This window comes from Triturus cristatus, chromosome 4_1, assembly GCF_964204655.1.
Source record: "Triturus cristatus chromosome 4_1, aTriCri1.1, whole genome shotgun sequence".
Classification (NCBI taxonomy): Eukaryota; Metazoa; Chordata; class Amphibia; order Caudata; family Salamandridae; genus Triturus; species Triturus cristatus.
In genome coordinates, this window is record NC_140585.1 from 149,815,748 (window position 1) to 149,832,645 (window position 16,898).

Consider the following 16,898-nt stretch of genomic DNA (forward strand, 5'->3'; position numbering starts at 1 on the left):
AGATAGTAGCAACTTCAGGACTAAAAATAAGGTTACATTTACTGAAGAAATTTCAAATGCTTGAAATATCAATTCATTATTATATTCTAGTGTATTTGGTACCTTCTTCAGGTAACCATCTTAAGAAACATAGCGTTAGTTGGGACACTGCCAAATTTTGATTAGGTGATTTTGAGGTTTGCTGTATCAGAGCCTGGATAGCTCAGTCGGTAGAGCATCAGACTTTTAATCTGAGGGTCCAGGGTTCAAGTCCCTGTTCAGGCGGTTTGTTTAAAGAAAATGTACTCTAATGACATGCTCTTTTCAGGATCCAATGAACGAGTAGTCCCATTAGAGTAATTGCAAGTTACTCTTAATGGAGCCATTAAATACCCATCGGTCGTGTACCATTTGACAAGAGTTAAGAAGACTTACCGCAACGGTATCATGTCGTTTGAGATGTTGATTATCTTTTCCCCAATTCAATGTTCAAAATGGAACCCTGCTTATAGTTTCCAAATCACTTTATAAAGTTGGTCAACCGCTGATAGCTCATCTTTTTATTTGAGAATTTCTGTTCACCTTGTTGAATCAGGTTGGATCTCTGGTGCAATGGATAGCGGCTTGGGGTTCTAGGCGAATGTAGAGAAAGCATTCAAAGTCTTTGGGTTGGAATACTAGCTGGGTCAGTTTTATCCCTCCTTTATCTTATAACTAATTGAAACAGTAACAAACAATGCCTGCTTCTGCATAACCAGAGACATTTACCAAAACGGCAGTGAAAGAAAGTCTATTTAAACAGACACTGTTTGCTTTGAAAATGTTGCATAATCTATGCCCAAGAGTAAATTTCCAGTTATACTGCTGGACATGTAATTTAGTACCTAGTAATAGTATTTGGCCTTTTACTAATTTCACAATGTCAATTTAGAGACATGATTTCTAAGTCAGCCGAAAATGAGATAGAACGAATTTCAGGATTTAAAATAGATTACGTGTGCTGCTGAAATTTCAAATGCTTGAAATATCAATTAATTATTAAACTCTACATATTTGATTGCTAATATATGTAACCATATTAAGAATTAAAGTGTAGGTTGGTGTGCGTCCACATCATTTTTAGCTGATTTTTAGTTGCAGTGTTGCAGAGCCTGGATTGCTCAGTCGGTAGAGCATCAGACTTTTAATCTGAGGGTCCAGGGTTCAAGTCCCTGTTCAGGCGGTCGGCTACTTTAAAGAAAAAGTATTCTGATTGTACATTCTTTTTGTGTTCCACTGCATGATGAATAAGATATTCCATTACCAAAATTAAAAAAAAACGTCTTTCATGGAGAAGTGAAAAACCCATCTGTCTCATATATCAGATGACGATACACTAAACTTAAGTTGTATGCAGACTTACCAACTGTATCATGTAGTTTGACACGGTGAATAACTTTTACCCAATTCAATATTCAAAATATAGCCATGGTTATAGTATCCAATGAACTTTATAAAGTTGATCAACAGCTCAAAGCTCATTATTTCATTTCTGAATATCTGTGCACCTCACTCAAGCAGATTGGCTCTGTGGCGCAATGGATAGCGCATTGGACTTCTAGGTGAATGTCAAGAAGGTATTCAAAGGCTGTGGGTTCGAATCCCACCAGAGTCAGTTTTATCCCTGTTTATTTCATAACTATTTAAAGAAGTTATAAGCGATGCATGCATGCTTCTGCTTCACCAAAATCATTTGCTAAAAAAGGTCAGTAAAAGGAAGTCTATTTTAAAGAGACACCGTTCAATTTGGGTAATCTATGCAGAAGAGGAAATTGTCAGCTGTACTGATGAAAATATAATTTACTCGGAAGTAAGATTTTGGGCCCTTCCTTAATTTTACCATGTCAATAAACACATATGAATTTGACGTCAGCAAAAAAATGAGATAGTAGCAACTTCAGGACTAAAAATAAGGTTACATTTACTGAAGAAATTTCAAATGCTTGAAATATCAATTCATTATTATATTCTAGTGTATTTGGTACCTTCTTCAGGTAACCATCTTAAGAAACATAGCGTTAGTTGGGACGCTGCCAAATTTTGATTAGGTGATTTTGAGGTTTGCTGTATCAGAGCCTGGATAGCTCAGTCGGTAGAGCATCAGACTTTTAATCTGAGGGTCCAGGGTTCAAGTCCCCGTTCAGGCGGTAGGCTACTTTAAAGAAAAAGTATTCTGATTGTACATTCTTTTTGTGTTCCACTGCATGATGAATAAGATATTCCATTACCAAAATTAAAAAAAAATGTCTTTCATGGAGAAGTGAAAAACCCATCTGTCTCATATATCAGATGATGATACACTAAACTTAAGTTGTATGCAGACTTACCAACTGTATCATGTAGTTTGACACGGTGAATAACTTTTACCCAATTCAATATTCAAAATATAGCCATGGTTATAGTATCCAATGAACTTTATAAAGTTGATCAACAGCTCAAAGCTCATTATTTCATTTCTGAATATCTGTGCACCTCACTCAAGCAGATTGGCTCTGTGGCGCAATGGATAGCGCATTGGACTTCTAGGTGAATGTCAAGAAGGTATTCAAAGGCTGTGGGTTCGAATCCCACCAGAGTCAGTTTTATCCCTGTGTATTTCATAACTATTTAAAGAAGTTATAAGCGATGCATGCATGCTTCTGCTTCACCAAAATCATTTGCTAAAAAAGGTCAGTAAAAGGAAGTCTATTTTAAAGAGACACCGTTCAATTTGGGTAATCTATGCAGAAGAGGAAATTGTCAGCTGTACTGATGAAAATATAATTTACTCGGAAGTAAGATTTTGGGCCCTTCCTTAATTTTACCATGTCAATAAACACATATGAATTTGACGTCAGCAAAAAAATGAGATAGTAGCAACTTCAGGACTAAAAATAAGGTTACATTTACTGAAGAAATTTCAAATGCTTGAAATATCAATTCATTATTATATTCTAGTGTATTTGGTACCTTCTTCAGGTAACCATCTTAAGAAACATAGCGTTAGTTGGGACACTGCCAAATTTTGATTAGGTGATTTTGAGGTTTGCTGTATCAGAGCCTGGATAGCTCAGTCGGTAGAGCATCAGACTTTTAATCTGAGGGTCCAGGGTTCAAGTCCCTGTTCAGGCGGTTTGTTTAAAGAAAATGTACTCTAATGACATGCTCTTTTCAGGATCCAATGAACGAGCAGTCCCATTAGAGTAATTGCAAGTTACTCTTAATGGAGCCATTAAATACCCATCGGTCGTGTACCATTTGACAAGAGTTAAGAAGACTTACCGCAACGGTATCATGTCGTTTGAGATGTTGATTATCTTTTCCCCAATTCAATGTTCAAAATGGAACCCTGCTTATAGTTTCCAAATCACTTTATAAAGTTGGTCAACCGCTGATAGCTCATCTTTTTATTTGAGAATTTCTGTTCACCTTGTTGAATCAGGTTGGATCTCTGGTGCAATGGATAGCGGCTTGGGGTTCTAGGCGAATGTAGAGAAAGCATTCAAAGTCTTTGGGTTGGAATACTAGCTGGGTCAGTTTTATCCCTCCTTTATCTTATAACTAATTGAAACAGTAACAAACAATGCCTGCTTCTGCATAACCAGAGACATTTACCAAAACGGCAGTGAAAGAAAGTCTATTTAAACAGACACTGTTTGCTTTGAAAATGTTGCATAATCTATGCCCAAGAGTAAATTTCCAGTTATACTGCTGGACATGTAATTTAGTACCTAGTAATAGTATTTGCCTTTTACTAATTTCACAATGTCAATTTAGAGACATGATTTCTAAGTCAGCCGAAAATGAGATAGAACGAATTTCAGGATTTAAAATAGATTACGTGTGCTGCTGAAATTTCAAATGCTTGAAATATCAATTAATTATTAAACTCTACATATTTGATTGCTAATATATGTAACCATATTAAGAATTAAAGTGTAGGTTGGTGTGCGTCCACATCATTTTTAGCTGATTTTTAGTTGCAGTGTTGCAGAGCCTGGATAGCTCAGTCGGTAGAGCATCAGACTTTTAATCTGAGGGTCCAGGGTTCAAGTCCCTGTTCAGGCGGTCGGCTACTTTAAAGAAAAAGTATTCTGATTGTACATTCTTTTTGTGTTCCACTGCATGATGAATAAGATATTCCATTACCAAAATAAAAAAAAAACGTCTTTCATGGAGAAGTGAAAAACCCATCTGTCTCATATATCAGATGACGATACACTAAACTTAAGTTGTATGCAGACTTACCAACTGTATCATGTAGTTTGACACGGTGAATAACTTTTACCCAATTCAATATTCAAGATATAGCCATGGTTATAGTATCCAATGAACTTTATAAAGTTGATCAACAGCTCAAAGCTCATTATTTCATTTCTGAATATCTGTGCACCTCATTCAAGCAGATTGGCTCTGTGGCGCAATGGATAGCGCATTGGACTTCTAGGTGAATGCCAAGAAGGTATTCAAAGGCTGTGGGTTCGAATCCCACCAGAGTCAGTTTTATCCCTGTTTATTTCATAACTATTTAAAGAAGTTATAAGCGATGCATGCATGCTTCTGCTTCACCAAAATCATTTGCTAAAAAAGGTCAGTAAAAGGAAGTCTATTTTAAAGAGACACCGTTCAATTTGGGTAATCTATGCAGAAGAGGAAATTGTCAGCTGTACTGATGAAAATATAATTTACTCGGAAGTAAGATTTTGGGCCCTTCCTTAATTTTACCATGTCAATAAACACATATGAATTTGACGTCAGCAAAAAAATGAGATAGTAGCAACTTCAGGACTAAAAATAAGGTTACATTTACTGAAGAAATTTCAAATGCTTGAAATATCAATTCATTATTATATTCTAGTGTATTTGGTACCTTCTTCAGGTAACCATCTTAAGAAACATAGCGTTAGTTGGGACACTGCCAAATTTTGATTAGGTGATTTTGAGGTTTGCTGTATCAGAGCCTGGATAGCTCAGTCGGTAGAGCATCAGACTTTTAATCTGAGGGTCCAGGGTTCAAGTCCCTGTTCAGGCGGTTTGTTTAAAGAAAATGTACTCTAATGACATGCTCTTTTCAGGATCCAATGAACGAGTAGTCCCATTAGAGTAATTGCAAGTTACTCTTAATGGAGCCATTAAATACCCATCGGTCGTGTACCATTTGACAAGAGTTAAGAAGACTTACCGCAACGGTATCATGTCGTTTGAGATGTTGATTATCTTTTCCCCAATTCAATGTTCAAAATGGAACCCTGCTTATAGTTTCCAAATCACTTTATAAAGTTGGTCAACCGCTGATAGCTCATCTTTTTATTTGAGAATTTCTGTTCACCTTGTTGAATCAGGTTGGATCTCTGGTGCAATGGATAGCGGCTTGGGGTTCTAGGCGAATGTAGAGAAAGCATTCAAAGTCTTTGGGTTGGAATACTAGCTGGGTCAGTTTTATCCCTCCTTTATCTTATAACTAATTGAAACAGTAACAAACAATGCCTGCTTCTGCATAACCAGAGACATTTACCAAAACGGCAGTGAAAGAAAGTCTATTTAAACAGACACTGTTTGCTTTGAAAATGTTGCATAATCTATGCCCAAGAGTAAATTTCCAGTTATACTGCTGGACATGTAATTTAGTACCTAGTAATAGTATTTGGCCTTTTACTAATTTCACAATGTCAATTTAGAGACATGATTTCTAAGTCAGCCGAAAATGAGATAGAACGAATTTCAGGATTTAAAATAGATTACGTGTGCTGCTGAAATTTCAAATGCTTGAAATATCAAATAATTATTAAACTCTACATATTTGATTGCTAATATATGTAACCATATTAAGAATTAAAGTGTAGGTTGGTGTGCGTCCACATCATTTTTAGCTGATTTTTAGTTGCAGTGTTGCAGAGCCTGGATAGCTCAGTCGGTAGAGCATCAGACTTTTAATCTGAGGGTCCAGGGTTCAAGTCCCTGTTCAGGCGGTCGGCTACTTTAAAGAAAAAGTATTCTGATTGTACATTCTTTTTGTGTTCCACTGCATGATGAATAAGATATTCCATTACCAAAATTAAAAAAAAACGTCTTTCATGGAGAAGTGAAAAACCCATCTGTCTCATATATCAGATGACGATACACTAAACTTAAGTTGTATGCAGACTTACCAACTGTATCATGTAGTTTGACACGGTGAATAACTTTTACCCAATTCAATATTCAAGATATAGCCATGGTTATAGTATCCAATGAACTTTATAAAGTTGATCAACAGCTCAAAGCTCATTATTTCATTTCTGAATATCTGTGCACCTCATTCAAGCAGATTGGCTCTGTGGCGCAATGGATAGCGCATTGGACTTCTAGGTGAATGTCAAGAAGGTATTCAAAGGCTGTGGGTTCGAATCCCACCAGAGTCAGTTTTATCCCTGTTTATTTCATAACTATTTAAAGAAGTTATAAGCGATGCATGCATGCTTCTGCTTCACCAAAATCATTTGCTAAAAAAGGTCAGTAAAAGGAAGTCTATTTTAAAGAGACACCGTTCAATTTGGGTAATCTATGCAGAAGAGGAAATTGTCAGCTGTACTGATGAAAATATAATTTACTCGGAAGTAAGATTTTGGGCCCTTCCTTAATTTTACCATGTCAATAAACACATATGAATTTGACGTCAGCAAAAAAATGAGATAGTAGCAACTTCAGGACTAAAAATAAGGTTACATTTACTGAAGAAATTTCAAATGCTTGAAATATCAATTCATTATTATATTCTAGTGTATTTGGTACCTTCTTCAGGTAACCATCTTAAGAAACATAGCGTTAGTTGGGACGCTGCCAAATTTTGATTAGGTGATTTTGAGGTTTGCTGTATCAGAGCCTGGATAGCTCAGTCGGTAGAGCATCAGACTTTTAATCTGAGGGTCCAGGGTTCAAGTCCCTGTTCAGGCGGTTTGTTTAAAGAAAATGTACTCTAATGACATGCTCTTTTCAGGATCCAATGAACGAGTAGTCCCATTAGAGTAATTGCAAGTTACTCTTAATGGAGCCATTAAATACCCATCGGTCGTGTACCATTTGACAAGAGTTAAGAAGACTTACCGCAACGGTATCATGTCGTTTGAGATGTTGATTATCTTTTCCCCAATTCAATGTTCAAAATGGAACCCTGCTTATAGTTTCCAAATCACTTTATAAAGTTGGTCAACCGCTGATAGCTCATCTTTTTATTTGAGAATTTCTGTTCACCTTGTTGAATCAGGTTGGATCTCTGGTGCAATGGATAGCGGCTTGGGGTTCTAGGCGAATGTAGAGAAAGCATTCAAAGTCTTTGGGTTGGAATACTAGCTGGGTCAGTTTTATCCCTCCTTTATCTTATAACTAATTGAAACAGTAACAAACAATGCCTGCTTCTGCATAACCAGAGACATTTACCAAAACGGCAGTGAAAGAAAGTCTATTTAAACAGACACTGTTTGCTTTGAAAATGTTGCATAATCTATGCCCAAGAGTAAATTTCCAGTTATACTGCTGGACATGTAATTTAGTACCTAGTAATAGTATTTGGCCTTTTACTAATTTCACAATGTCAATTTAGAGACATGATTTCTAAGTCAGCCGAAAATGAGATAGAACGAATTTCAGGATTTAAAATAGATTACGTGTGCTGCTGAAATTTCAAATGCTTGAAATATCAATTAATTATTAAACTCTACATATTTGATTGCTAATATATGTAACCATATTAAGAATTAAAGTGTAGGTTGGTGTGCGTCCACATCATTTTTAGCTGATTTTTAGTTGCAGTGTTGCAGAGCCTGGATAGCTCAGTCGGTAGAGCATCAGACTTTTAATCTGAGGGTCCAGGGTTCAAGTCCCTGTTCAGGCGGTCGGCTACTTTAAAGAAAAAGTATTCTGATTGTACATTCTTTTTGTGTTCCACTGCATGATGAATAAGATATTCCATTACCAAAATTAAAAAAAAACGTCTTTCATGGAGAAGTGAAAAACCCATCTGTCTCATATATCAGATGACGATACACTAAACTTAAGTTGTATGCAGACTTACCAACTGTATCATGTAGTTTGACACGGTGAATAACTTTTACCCAATTCAATATTCAAGATATAGCCATGGTTATAGTATCCAATGAACTTTATAAAGTTGATCAACAGCTCAAAGCTCATTATTTCATTTCTGAATATCTGTGCACCTCATTCAAGCAGATTGGCTCTGTGGCGCAATGGATAGCGCATTGGACTTCTAGGTGAATGTCAAGAAGGTATTCAAAGGCTGTGGGTTCGAATCCCACCAGAGTCAGTTTTATCCCTGTTTATTTCATAACTATTTAAAGAAGTTATAAGCGATGCATGCATGCTTCTGCTTCACCAAAATCATTTGCTAAAAAAGGTCAGTAAAAGGAAGTCTATTTTAAAGAGACACCGTTCAATTTGGGTAATCTATGCAGAAGAGGAAATTGTCAGCTGTACTGATGAAAATATAATTTACTCGGAAGTAAGATTTTGGGCCCTTCCTTAATTTTACCATGTCAATAAACACATATGAATTTGACGTCAGCAAAAAAATGAGATAGTAGCAACTTCAGGACTAAAAATAAGGTTACATTTACTGAAGAAATTTCAAATGCTTGAAATATCAATTCATTATTATATTCTAGTGTATTTGGTACCTTCTTCAGGTAACCATCTTAAGAAACATAGCGTTAGTTGGGACACTGCCAAATTTTGATTAGGTGATTTTGAGGTTTGCTGTATCAGAGCCTGGATAGCTCAGTCGGTAGAGCATCAGACTTTTAATCTGAGGGTCCAGGGTTCAAGTCCCTGTTCAGGCGGTTTGTTTAAAGAAAATGTACTCTAATGACATGCTCTTTTCAGGATCCAATGAACGAGTAGTCCCATTAGAGTAATTGCAAGTTACTCTTAATGGAGCCATTAAATACCCATCGGTCGTGTACCATTTGACAAGAGTTAAGAAGACTTACCGCAACGGTATCATGTCGTTTGAGATGTTGATTATCTTTTCCCCAATTCAATGTTCAAAATGGAACCCTGCTTATAGTTTCCAAATCACTTTATAAAGTTGGTCAACCGCTGATAGCTCATCTTTTTATTTGAGAATTTCTGTTCACCTTGTTGAATCAGGTTGGATCTCTGGTGCAATGGATAGCGGCTTGGGGTTCTAGGCGAATGTAGAGAAAGCATTCAAAGTCTTTGGGTTGGAATACTAGCTGGGTCAGTTTTATCCCTCCTTTATCTTATAACTAATTGAAACAGTAACAAACAATGCCTGCTTCTGCATAACCAGAGACATTTACCAAAACGGCAGTGAAAGAAAGTCTATTTAAACAGACACTGTTTGCTTTGAAAATGTTGCATAATCTATGCCCAAGAGTAAATTTCCAGTTATACTGCTGGACATGTAATTTAGTACCTAGTAATAGTATTTGGCCTTTTACTAATTTCACAATGTCAATTTAGAGACATGATTTCTAAGTCAGCCGAAAATGAGATAGAACGAATTTCAGGATTTAAAATAGATTACGTGTGCTGCTGAAATTTCAAATGCTTGAAATATCAAATAATTATTAAACTCTACATATTTGATTGCTAATATATGTAACCATATTAAGAATTAAAGTGTAGGTTGGTGTGCGTCCACATCATTTTTAGCTGATTTTTAGTTGCAGTGTTGCAGAGCCTGGATAGCTCAGTCGGTAGAGCATCAGACTTTTAATCTGAGGGTCCAGGGTTCAAGTCCCTGTTCAGGCGGTCGGCTACTTTAAAGAAAAAGTATTCTGATTGTACATTCTTTTTGTGTTCCACTGCATGATGAATAAGATATTCCATTACCAAAATTAAAAAAAAACGTCTTTCATGGAGAAGTGAAAAACCCATCTGTCTCATATATCAGATGACGATACACTAAACTTAAGTTGTATGCAGACTTACCAACTGTATCATGTAGTTTGACACGGTGAATAACTTTTACCCAATTCAATATTCAAGATATAGCCATGGTTATAGTATCCAATGAACTTTATAAAGTTGATCAACAGCTCAAAGCTCATTATTTCATTTCTGAATATCTGTGCACCTCATTCAAGCAGATTGGCTCTGTGGCGCAATGGATAGCGCATTGGACTTCTAGGTGAATGTCAAGAAGGTATTCAAAGGCTGTGGGTTCGAATCCCACCAGAGTCAGTTTTATCCCTGTTTATTTCATAACTATTTAAAGAAGTTATAAGCGATGCATGCATGCTTCTGCTTCACCAAAATCATTTGCTAAAAAAGGTCAGTAAAAGGAAGTCTATTTTAAAGAGACACCGTTCAATTTGGGTAATCTATGCAGAAGAGGAAATTGTCAGCTGTACTGATGAAAATATAATTTACTCGGAAGTAAGATTTTGGGCCCTTCCTTAATTTTACCATGTCAATAAACACATATGAATTTGACGTCAGCAAAAAAATGAGATAGTAGCAACTTCAGGACTAAAAATAAGGTTACATTTACTGAAGAAATTTCAAATGCTTGAAATATCAATTCATTATTATATTCTAGTGTATTTGGTACCTTCTTCAGGTAACCATCTTAAGAAACATAGCGTTAGTTGGGACGCTGCCAAATTTTGATTAGGTGATTTTGAGGTTTGCTGTATCAGAGCCTGGATAGCTCAGTCGGTAGAGCATCAGACTTTTAATCTGAGGGTCCAGGGTTCAAGTCCCCGTTCAGGCGGTAGGCTACTTTAAAGAAAAAGTATTCTGATTGTACATTCTTTTTGTGTTCCACTGCATGATGAATAAGATATTCCATTACCAAAATTAAAAAAAAATGTCTTTCATGGAGAAGTGAAAAACCCATCTGTCTCATATATCAGATGATGATACACTAAACTTAAGTTGTATGCAGACTTACCAACTGTATCATGTAGTTTGACACGGTGAATAACTTTTACCCAATTCAATATTCAAAATATAGCCATGGTTATAGTATCCAATGAACTTTATAAAGTTGATCAACAGCTCAAAGCTCATTATTTCATTTCTGAATATCTGTGCACCTCACTCAAGCAGATTGGCTCTGTGGCGCAATGGATAGCGCATTGGACTTCTAGGTGAATGTCAAGAAGGTATTCAAAGGCTGTGGGTTCGAATCCCACCAGAGTCAGTTTTATCCCTGTGTATTTCATAACTATTTAAAGAAGTTATAAGCGATGCATGCATGCTTCTGCTTCACCAAAATCATTTGCTAAAAAAGGTCAGTAAAAGGAAGTCTATTTTAAAGAGACACCGTTCAATTTGGGTAATCTATGCAGAAGAGGAAATTGTCAGCTGTACTGATGAAAATATAATTTACTCGGAAGTAAGATTTTGGGCCCTTCCTTAATTTTACCATGTCAATAAACACATATGAATTTGACGTCAGCAAAAAAATGAGATAGTAGCAACTTCAGGACTAAAAATAAGGTTACATTTACTGAAGAAATTTCAAATGCTTGAAATATCAATTCATTATTATATTCTAGTGTATTTGGTACCTTCTTCAGGTAACCATCTTAAGAAACATAGCGTTAGTTGGGACACTGCCAAATTTTGATTAGGTGATTTTGAGGTTTGCTGTATCAGAGCCTGGATAGCTCAGTCGGTAGAGCATCAGACTTTTAATCTGAGGGTCCAGGGTTCAAGTCCCTGTTCAGGCGGTTTGTTTAAAGAAAATGTACTCTAATGACATGCTCTTTTCAGGATCCAATGAACGAGTAGTCCCATTAGAGTAATTGCAAGTTACTCTTAATGGAGCCATTAAATACCCATCGGTCGTGTACCATTTGACAAGAGTTAAGAAGACTTACCGCAACGGTATCATGTCGTTTGAGATGTTGATTATCTTTTCCCCAATTCAATGTTCAAAATGGAACCCTGCTTATAGTTTCCAAATCACTTTATAAAGTTGGTCAACCGCTGATAGCTCATCTTTTTATTTGAGAATTTCTGTTCACCTTGTTGAATCAGGTTGGATCTCTGGTGCAATGGATAGCGGCTTGGGGTTCTAGGCGAATGTAGAGAAAGCATTCAAAGTCTTTGGGTTGGAATACTAGCTGGGTCAGTTTTATCCCTCCTTTATCTTATAACTAATTGAAACAGTAACAAACAATGCCTGCTTCTGCATAACCAGAGACATTTACCAAAACGGCAGTGAAAGAAAGTCTATTTAAACAGACACTGTTTGCTTTGAAAATGTTGCATAATCTATGCCCAAGAGTAAATTTCCAGTTATACTGCTGGACATGTAATTTAGTACCTAGTAATAGTATTTGGCCTTTTACTAATTTCACAATGTCAATTTAGAGACATGATTTCTAAGTCAGCCGAAAATGAGATAGAACGAATTTCAGGATTTAAAATAGATTACGTGTGCTGCTGAAATTTCAAATGCTTGAAATATCAATTAATTATTAAACTCTACATATTTGATTGCTAATATATGTAACCATATTAAGAATTAAAGTGTAGGTTGGTGTGCGTCCACATCATTTTTAGCTGATTTTTAGTTGCAGTGTTGCAGAGCCTGGATTGCTCAGTCGGTAGAGCATCAGACTTTTAATCTGAGGGTCCAGGGTTCAAGTCCCTGTTCAGGCGGTCGGCTACTTTAAAGAAAAAGTATTCTGATTGTACATTCTTTTTGTGTTCCACTGCATGATGAATAAGATATTCCATTACCAAAATTAAAAAAAAACGTCTTTCATGGAGAAGTGAAAAACCCATCTGTCTCATATATCAGATGACGATACACTAAACTTAAGTTTTATGCAGACTTACCAACTGTATCATGTAGTTTGACACGGTGAATAACTTTTACCCAATTCAATATTCAAAATATAGCCATGGTTATAGTATCCAATGAACTTTATAAAGTTGATCAACAGCTCAAAGCTCATTATTTCATTTCTGAATATCTGTGCACCTCACTCAAGCAGATTGGCTCTGTGGCGCAATGGATAGCGCATTGGACTTCTAGGTGAATGTCAAGAAGGTATTCAAAGGCTGTGGGTTCGAATCCCACCAGAGTCAGTTTTATCCCTGTTTATTTCATAACTATTTAAAGAAGTTATAAGCGATGCATGCATGCTTCTGCTTCACCAAAATCATTTGCTAAAAAAGGTCAGTAAAAGGAAGTCTATTTTAAAGAGACACCGTTCAATTTGGGTAATCTATGCAGAAGAGGAAATTGTCAGCTGTACTGATGAAAATATAATTTACTCGGAAGTAAGATTTTGGGCCCTTCCTTAATTTTACCATGTCAATAAACACATATGAATTTGACGTCAGCAAAAAAATGAGATAGTAGCAACTTCAGGACTAAAAATAAGGTTACATTTACTGAAGAAATTTCAAATGCTTGAAATATCAATTCATTATTATATTCTAGTGTATTTGGTACCTTCTTCAGGTAACCATCTTAAGAAACATAGCGTTAGTTGGGACGCTGCCAAATTTTGATTAGGTGATTTTGAGGTTTGCTGTATCAGAGCCTGGATAGCTCAGTCGGTAGAGCATCAGACTTTTAATCTGAGGGTCCAGGGTTCAAGTCCCCGTTCAGGCGGTAGGCTACTTTAAAGAAAAAGTATTCTGATTGTACATTCTTTTTGTGTTCCACTGCATGATGAATAAGATATTCCATTACCAAAATTAAAAAAAAATGTCTTTCATGGAGAAGTGAAAAACCCATCTGTCTCATATATCAGATGACGATACACTAAACTTAAGTTGTATGCAGACTTACCAACTGTATCATGTAGTTTGACACGGTGAATAACTTTTACCCAATTCAATATTCAAGATATAGCCATGGTTATAGTATCCAATGAACTTTATAAAGTTGATCAACAGCTCAAAGCTCATTATTTCATTTCTGAATATCTGTGCACCTCATTCAAGCAGATTGGCTCTGTGGCGCAATGGATAGCGCATTGGACTTCTAGGTGAATGTCAAGAAGGTATTCAAAGGCTGTGGGTTCGAATCCCACCAGAGTCAGTTTTATCCCTGTTTATTTCATAACTATTTAAAGAAGTTATAAGCGATGCATGCATGCTTCTGCTTCACCAAAATCATTTGCTAAAAAAGGTCAGTAAAAGGAAGTCTATTTTAAAGAGACACCGTTCAATTTGGGTAATCTATGCAGAAGAGGAAATTGTCAGCTGTACTGATGAAAATATAATTTACTCGGAAGTAAGATTTTGGGCCCTTCCTTAATTTTACCATGTCAATAAACACATATGAATTTGACGTCAGCAAAAAAATGAGATAGTAGCAACTTCAGGACTAAAAATAAGGTTACATTTACTGAAGAAATTTCAAATGCTTGAAATATCAATTCATTATTATATTCTAGTGTATTTGGTACCTTCTTCAGGTAACCATCTTAAGAAACATAGCGTTAGTTGGGACACTGCCAAATTTTGATTAGGTGATTTTGAGGTTTGTTGTATCAGAGCCTGGATAGCTCAGTCGGTAGAGCATCAGACTTTTAATCTGAGGGTCCAGGGTTCAAGTCCCTGTTCAGGCGGTTTGTTTAAAGAAAATGTACTCTAATGACATGCTCTCTTCAGGATCCAATGAACGAGTAGTCCCATTAGAGTAATTGCAAGTTACTCTTAATGGAGCCATTAAATACCCATCGGTCGTGTACCATTTGACAAGAGTTAAGAAGACTTACCGCAACGGTATCATGTCGTTTGAGATGTTGATTATCTTTTCCCCAATTCAATGTTCAAAATGGAACCCTGCTTATAGTTTCCAAATCACTTTATAAAGTTGGTCAACCGCTGATAGCTCATCTTTTTATTTGAGAATTTCTGTTCACCTTGTTGAATCAGGTTGGATCTCTGGTGCAATGGATAGCGGCTTGGGGTTCTAGGCGAATGTAGAGAAAGCATTCAAAGTCTTTGGGTTGGAATACTAGCTGGGTCAGTTTTATCCCTCCTTTATCTTATAACTAATTGAAACAGTAACAAACAATGCCTGCTTCTGCATAACCAGAGACATTTACCAAAACGGCAGTGAAAGAAAGTCTATTTAAACAGACACTGTTTGCTTTGAAAATGTTGCATAATCTATGCCCAAGAGTAAATTTCCAGTTATACTGCTGGACATGTAATTTAGTACCTAGTAATAGTATTTGGCCTTTTACTAATTTCACAATGTCAATTTAGAGACATGATTTCTAAGTCAGCCGAAAATGAGATAGAACGAATTTCAGGATTTAAAATAGATTACGTGTGCTGCTGAAATTTCAAATGCTTGAAATATCAATTAATTATTAAACTCTACATATTTGATTGCTAATATATGTAACCATATTAAGAATTAAAGTGTAGGTTGGTGTGCGTCCACATCATTTTTAGCTGATTTTTAGTTGCAGTGTTGCAGAGCCTGGATAGCTCAGTCGGTAGAGCATCAGACTTTTAATCTGAGGGTCCAGGGTTCAAGTCCCTGTTCAGGCGGTCGGCTACTTTAAAGAAAAAGTATTCTGATTGTACATTCTTTTTGTGTTCCACTGCATGATGAATAAGATATTCCATTACCAAAATTAAAAAAAAACGTCTTTCATGGAGAAGTGAAAAACCCATCTGTCTCATATATCAGATGACGATACACTAAACTTAAGTTTTATGCAGACTTACCAACTGTATCATGTAGTTTGACACGGTGAATAACTTTTACCCAATTCAATATTCAAAATATAGCCATGGTTATAGTATCCAATGAACTTTATAAAGTTGATCAACAGCTCAAAGCTCATTATTTCATTTCTGAATATCTGTGCACCTCACTCAAGCAGATTGGCTCTGTGGCGCAATGGATAGCGCATTGGACTTCTAAGTGAATGTCAAGAAGGTATTCAAAGGCTGTGGGTTCGAATCCCACCAGAGTCAGTTTTATCCCTGTTTATTTCATAACTATTTAAAGAAGTTATAAGCGATGCATGCATGCTTCTGCTTCACCAAAATCATTTGCTAAAAAAGGTCAGTAAAAGGAAGTCTATTTTAAAGAGACACCGTTCAATTTGGGTAATCTATGCAGAAGAGGAAATTGTCAGCTGTACTGATGAAAATATAATTTACTCGGAAGTAAGATTTTGGGCCCTTCCTTAATTTTACCATGTCAATAAACACATACGAATTTGACGTCAGCAAAAAAATGAGATAGTAGCAACTTCAGGACTAAAAATAAGGTTACATTTACTGAAGAAATTTCAAATGCTTGAAATATCAATTCATTATTATATTCTAGTGTATTTGGTACCTTCTTCAGGTAACCATATTAAGAAACATAGCGTTAGTTGAGACGCTGCCAAATTTTGATTAGGTGATTTTGAGGTTTGCTGTATCAGAGCCTGGATAGCTCAGTCGGTAGAGCATCAGACTTTTAATCTGAGGGTCCAGGGTTCAAGTCCCCGTTCAGGCGGTAGGCTACTTTAAAGAAAAAGTATTCTGATTGTACATTCTTTTTGTGTTCCACTGCATGATGAATAAGATATTCCATTAACAAAATTAAAAAAAAACGTCTTTCATGGAGAAGTGAAAAACCCATCTGTCTCATATATCAGATGACGATACACTAAACTTAAGTTTTATGCAGACTTACCAACTGTATCATGTAGTTTGACACGGTGAATAACTTTTACCCAATTCAATATTCAAAATATAGCCATGGTTATAGTATCCAATGAACTTTATAAAGTTGATCAACAGCTCAAAGCTCATTATTTCATTTCTGAATATCTGTGCACCTCACTCAAGCAGATTGGCTCTGTGGCGCAATGGATAGCGCATTGGACTTCTAGGTGAATGTCAAGAAGGTATTCAAAGGCTGTGGGTTCGAATCCCACCAGAGTCAGTTT

General features: G+C 36.2%; 23 non-coding genes across 23 annotated transcripts; all 23 read left to right on the forward strand.

The window, feature by feature from the left end:
* The first annotated feature begins 191 nt into the window (after positions 1–191).
* On the forward strand, positions 192–264 carry TRNAK-UUU (transfer RNA lysine (anticodon UUU)). Its single transcript has one exon. It is a non-coding gene; the product is annotated as a tRNA-Lys (tRNA).
* Positions 265–1,542: 1,278 nt separating this feature from the next.
* Positions 1,543–1,633, forward strand: TRNAR-UCU (transfer RNA arginine (anticodon UCU)). Its single transcript is given in 2 exon segments — positions 1,543–1,579; positions 1,598–1,633. It is a non-coding gene; the product is annotated as a tRNA-Arg (tRNA).
* An 873-nt stretch (positions 1,634–2,506) lies between these two features.
* TRNAR-UCU (transfer RNA arginine (anticodon UCU)) lies at positions 2,507–2,597 on the forward strand. Its single transcript is given in 2 exon segments — positions 2,507–2,543; positions 2,562–2,597. It is a non-coding gene; the product is annotated as a tRNA-Arg (tRNA).
* A 459-nt stretch (positions 2,598–3,056) lies between these two features.
* TRNAK-UUU (transfer RNA lysine (anticodon UUU)) lies at positions 3,057–3,129 on the forward strand. Its single transcript has one exon. It is a non-coding gene; the product is annotated as a tRNA-Lys (tRNA).
* Positions 3,130–3,992: 863 nt separating this feature from the next.
* TRNAK-UUU (transfer RNA lysine (anticodon UUU)) lies at positions 3,993–4,065 on the forward strand. The gene has a single exon. It is a non-coding gene; the product is annotated as a tRNA-Lys (tRNA).
* A 341-nt stretch (positions 4,066–4,406) lies between these two features.
* TRNAR-UCU (transfer RNA arginine (anticodon UCU)) lies at positions 4,407–4,497 on the forward strand. The gene is given in 2 exon segments: positions 4,407–4,443; positions 4,462–4,497. It is a non-coding gene; the product is annotated as a tRNA-Arg (tRNA).
* Positions 4,498–4,956: 459 nt separating this feature from the next.
* TRNAK-UUU (transfer RNA lysine (anticodon UUU)) lies at positions 4,957–5,029 on the forward strand. Its single transcript has one exon. It is a non-coding gene; the product is annotated as a tRNA-Lys (tRNA).
* An 864-nt stretch (positions 5,030–5,893) lies between these two features.
* On the forward strand, positions 5,894–5,966 carry TRNAK-UUU (transfer RNA lysine (anticodon UUU)). Its single transcript has one exon. It is a non-coding gene; the product is annotated as a tRNA-Lys (tRNA).
* Positions 5,967–6,307: 341 nt separating this feature from the next.
* On the forward strand, positions 6,308–6,398 carry TRNAR-UCU (transfer RNA arginine (anticodon UCU)). The gene is given in 2 exon segments: positions 6,308–6,344; positions 6,363–6,398. It is a non-coding gene; the product is annotated as a tRNA-Arg (tRNA).
* A 459-nt stretch (positions 6,399–6,857) lies between these two features.
* Positions 6,858–6,930, forward strand: TRNAK-UUU (transfer RNA lysine (anticodon UUU)). Its single transcript has one exon. It is a non-coding gene; the product is annotated as a tRNA-Lys (tRNA).
* An 864-nt stretch (positions 6,931–7,794) lies between these two features.
* On the forward strand, positions 7,795–7,867 carry TRNAK-UUU (transfer RNA lysine (anticodon UUU)). The gene has a single exon. It is a non-coding gene; the product is annotated as a tRNA-Lys (tRNA).
* A 341-nt stretch (positions 7,868–8,208) lies between these two features.
* TRNAR-UCU (transfer RNA arginine (anticodon UCU)) lies at positions 8,209–8,299 on the forward strand. Its single transcript is given in 2 exon segments — positions 8,209–8,245; positions 8,264–8,299. It is a non-coding gene; the product is annotated as a tRNA-Arg (tRNA).
* Positions 8,300–8,758: 459 nt separating this feature from the next.
* On the forward strand, positions 8,759–8,831 carry TRNAK-UUU (transfer RNA lysine (anticodon UUU)). Its single transcript has one exon. It is a non-coding gene; the product is annotated as a tRNA-Lys (tRNA).
* An 864-nt stretch (positions 8,832–9,695) lies between these two features.
* Positions 9,696–9,768, forward strand: TRNAK-UUU (transfer RNA lysine (anticodon UUU)). Its single transcript has one exon. It is a non-coding gene; the product is annotated as a tRNA-Lys (tRNA).
* Positions 9,769–10,109: 341 nt separating this feature from the next.
* On the forward strand, positions 10,110–10,200 carry TRNAR-UCU (transfer RNA arginine (anticodon UCU)). Its single transcript is given in 2 exon segments — positions 10,110–10,146; positions 10,165–10,200. It is a non-coding gene; the product is annotated as a tRNA-Arg (tRNA).
* An 873-nt stretch (positions 10,201–11,073) lies between these two features.
* TRNAR-UCU (transfer RNA arginine (anticodon UCU)) lies at positions 11,074–11,164 on the forward strand. The gene is given in 2 exon segments: positions 11,074–11,110; positions 11,129–11,164. It is a non-coding gene; the product is annotated as a tRNA-Arg (tRNA).
* A 459-nt stretch (positions 11,165–11,623) lies between these two features.
* On the forward strand, positions 11,624–11,696 carry TRNAK-UUU (transfer RNA lysine (anticodon UUU)). Its single transcript has one exon. It is a non-coding gene; the product is annotated as a tRNA-Lys (tRNA).
* Positions 11,697–12,974: 1,278 nt separating this feature from the next.
* TRNAR-UCU (transfer RNA arginine (anticodon UCU)) lies at positions 12,975–13,065 on the forward strand. Its single transcript is given in 2 exon segments — positions 12,975–13,011; positions 13,030–13,065. It is a non-coding gene; the product is annotated as a tRNA-Arg (tRNA).
* An 873-nt stretch (positions 13,066–13,938) lies between these two features.
* TRNAR-UCU (transfer RNA arginine (anticodon UCU)) lies at positions 13,939–14,029 on the forward strand. Its single transcript is given in 2 exon segments — positions 13,939–13,975; positions 13,994–14,029. It is a non-coding gene; the product is annotated as a tRNA-Arg (tRNA).
* A 459-nt stretch (positions 14,030–14,488) lies between these two features.
* TRNAK-UUU (transfer RNA lysine (anticodon UUU)) lies at positions 14,489–14,561 on the forward strand. The gene has a single exon. It is a non-coding gene; the product is annotated as a tRNA-Lys (tRNA).
* An 864-nt stretch (positions 14,562–15,425) lies between these two features.
* Positions 15,426–15,498, forward strand: TRNAK-UUU (transfer RNA lysine (anticodon UUU)). Its single transcript has one exon. It is a non-coding gene; the product is annotated as a tRNA-Lys (tRNA).
* Positions 15,499–15,839: 341 nt separating this feature from the next.
* Positions 15,840–15,930, forward strand: TRNAR-UCU (transfer RNA arginine (anticodon UCU)). Its single transcript is given in 2 exon segments — positions 15,840–15,876; positions 15,895–15,930. It is a non-coding gene; the product is annotated as a tRNA-Arg (tRNA).
* Positions 15,931–16,803: 873 nt separating this feature from the next.
* TRNAR-UCU (transfer RNA arginine (anticodon UCU)) lies at positions 16,804–16,894 on the forward strand. Its single transcript is given in 2 exon segments — positions 16,804–16,840; positions 16,859–16,894. It is a non-coding gene; the product is annotated as a tRNA-Arg (tRNA).
* The last annotated feature ends 4 nt before the right edge of the window (positions 16,895–16,898 follow it).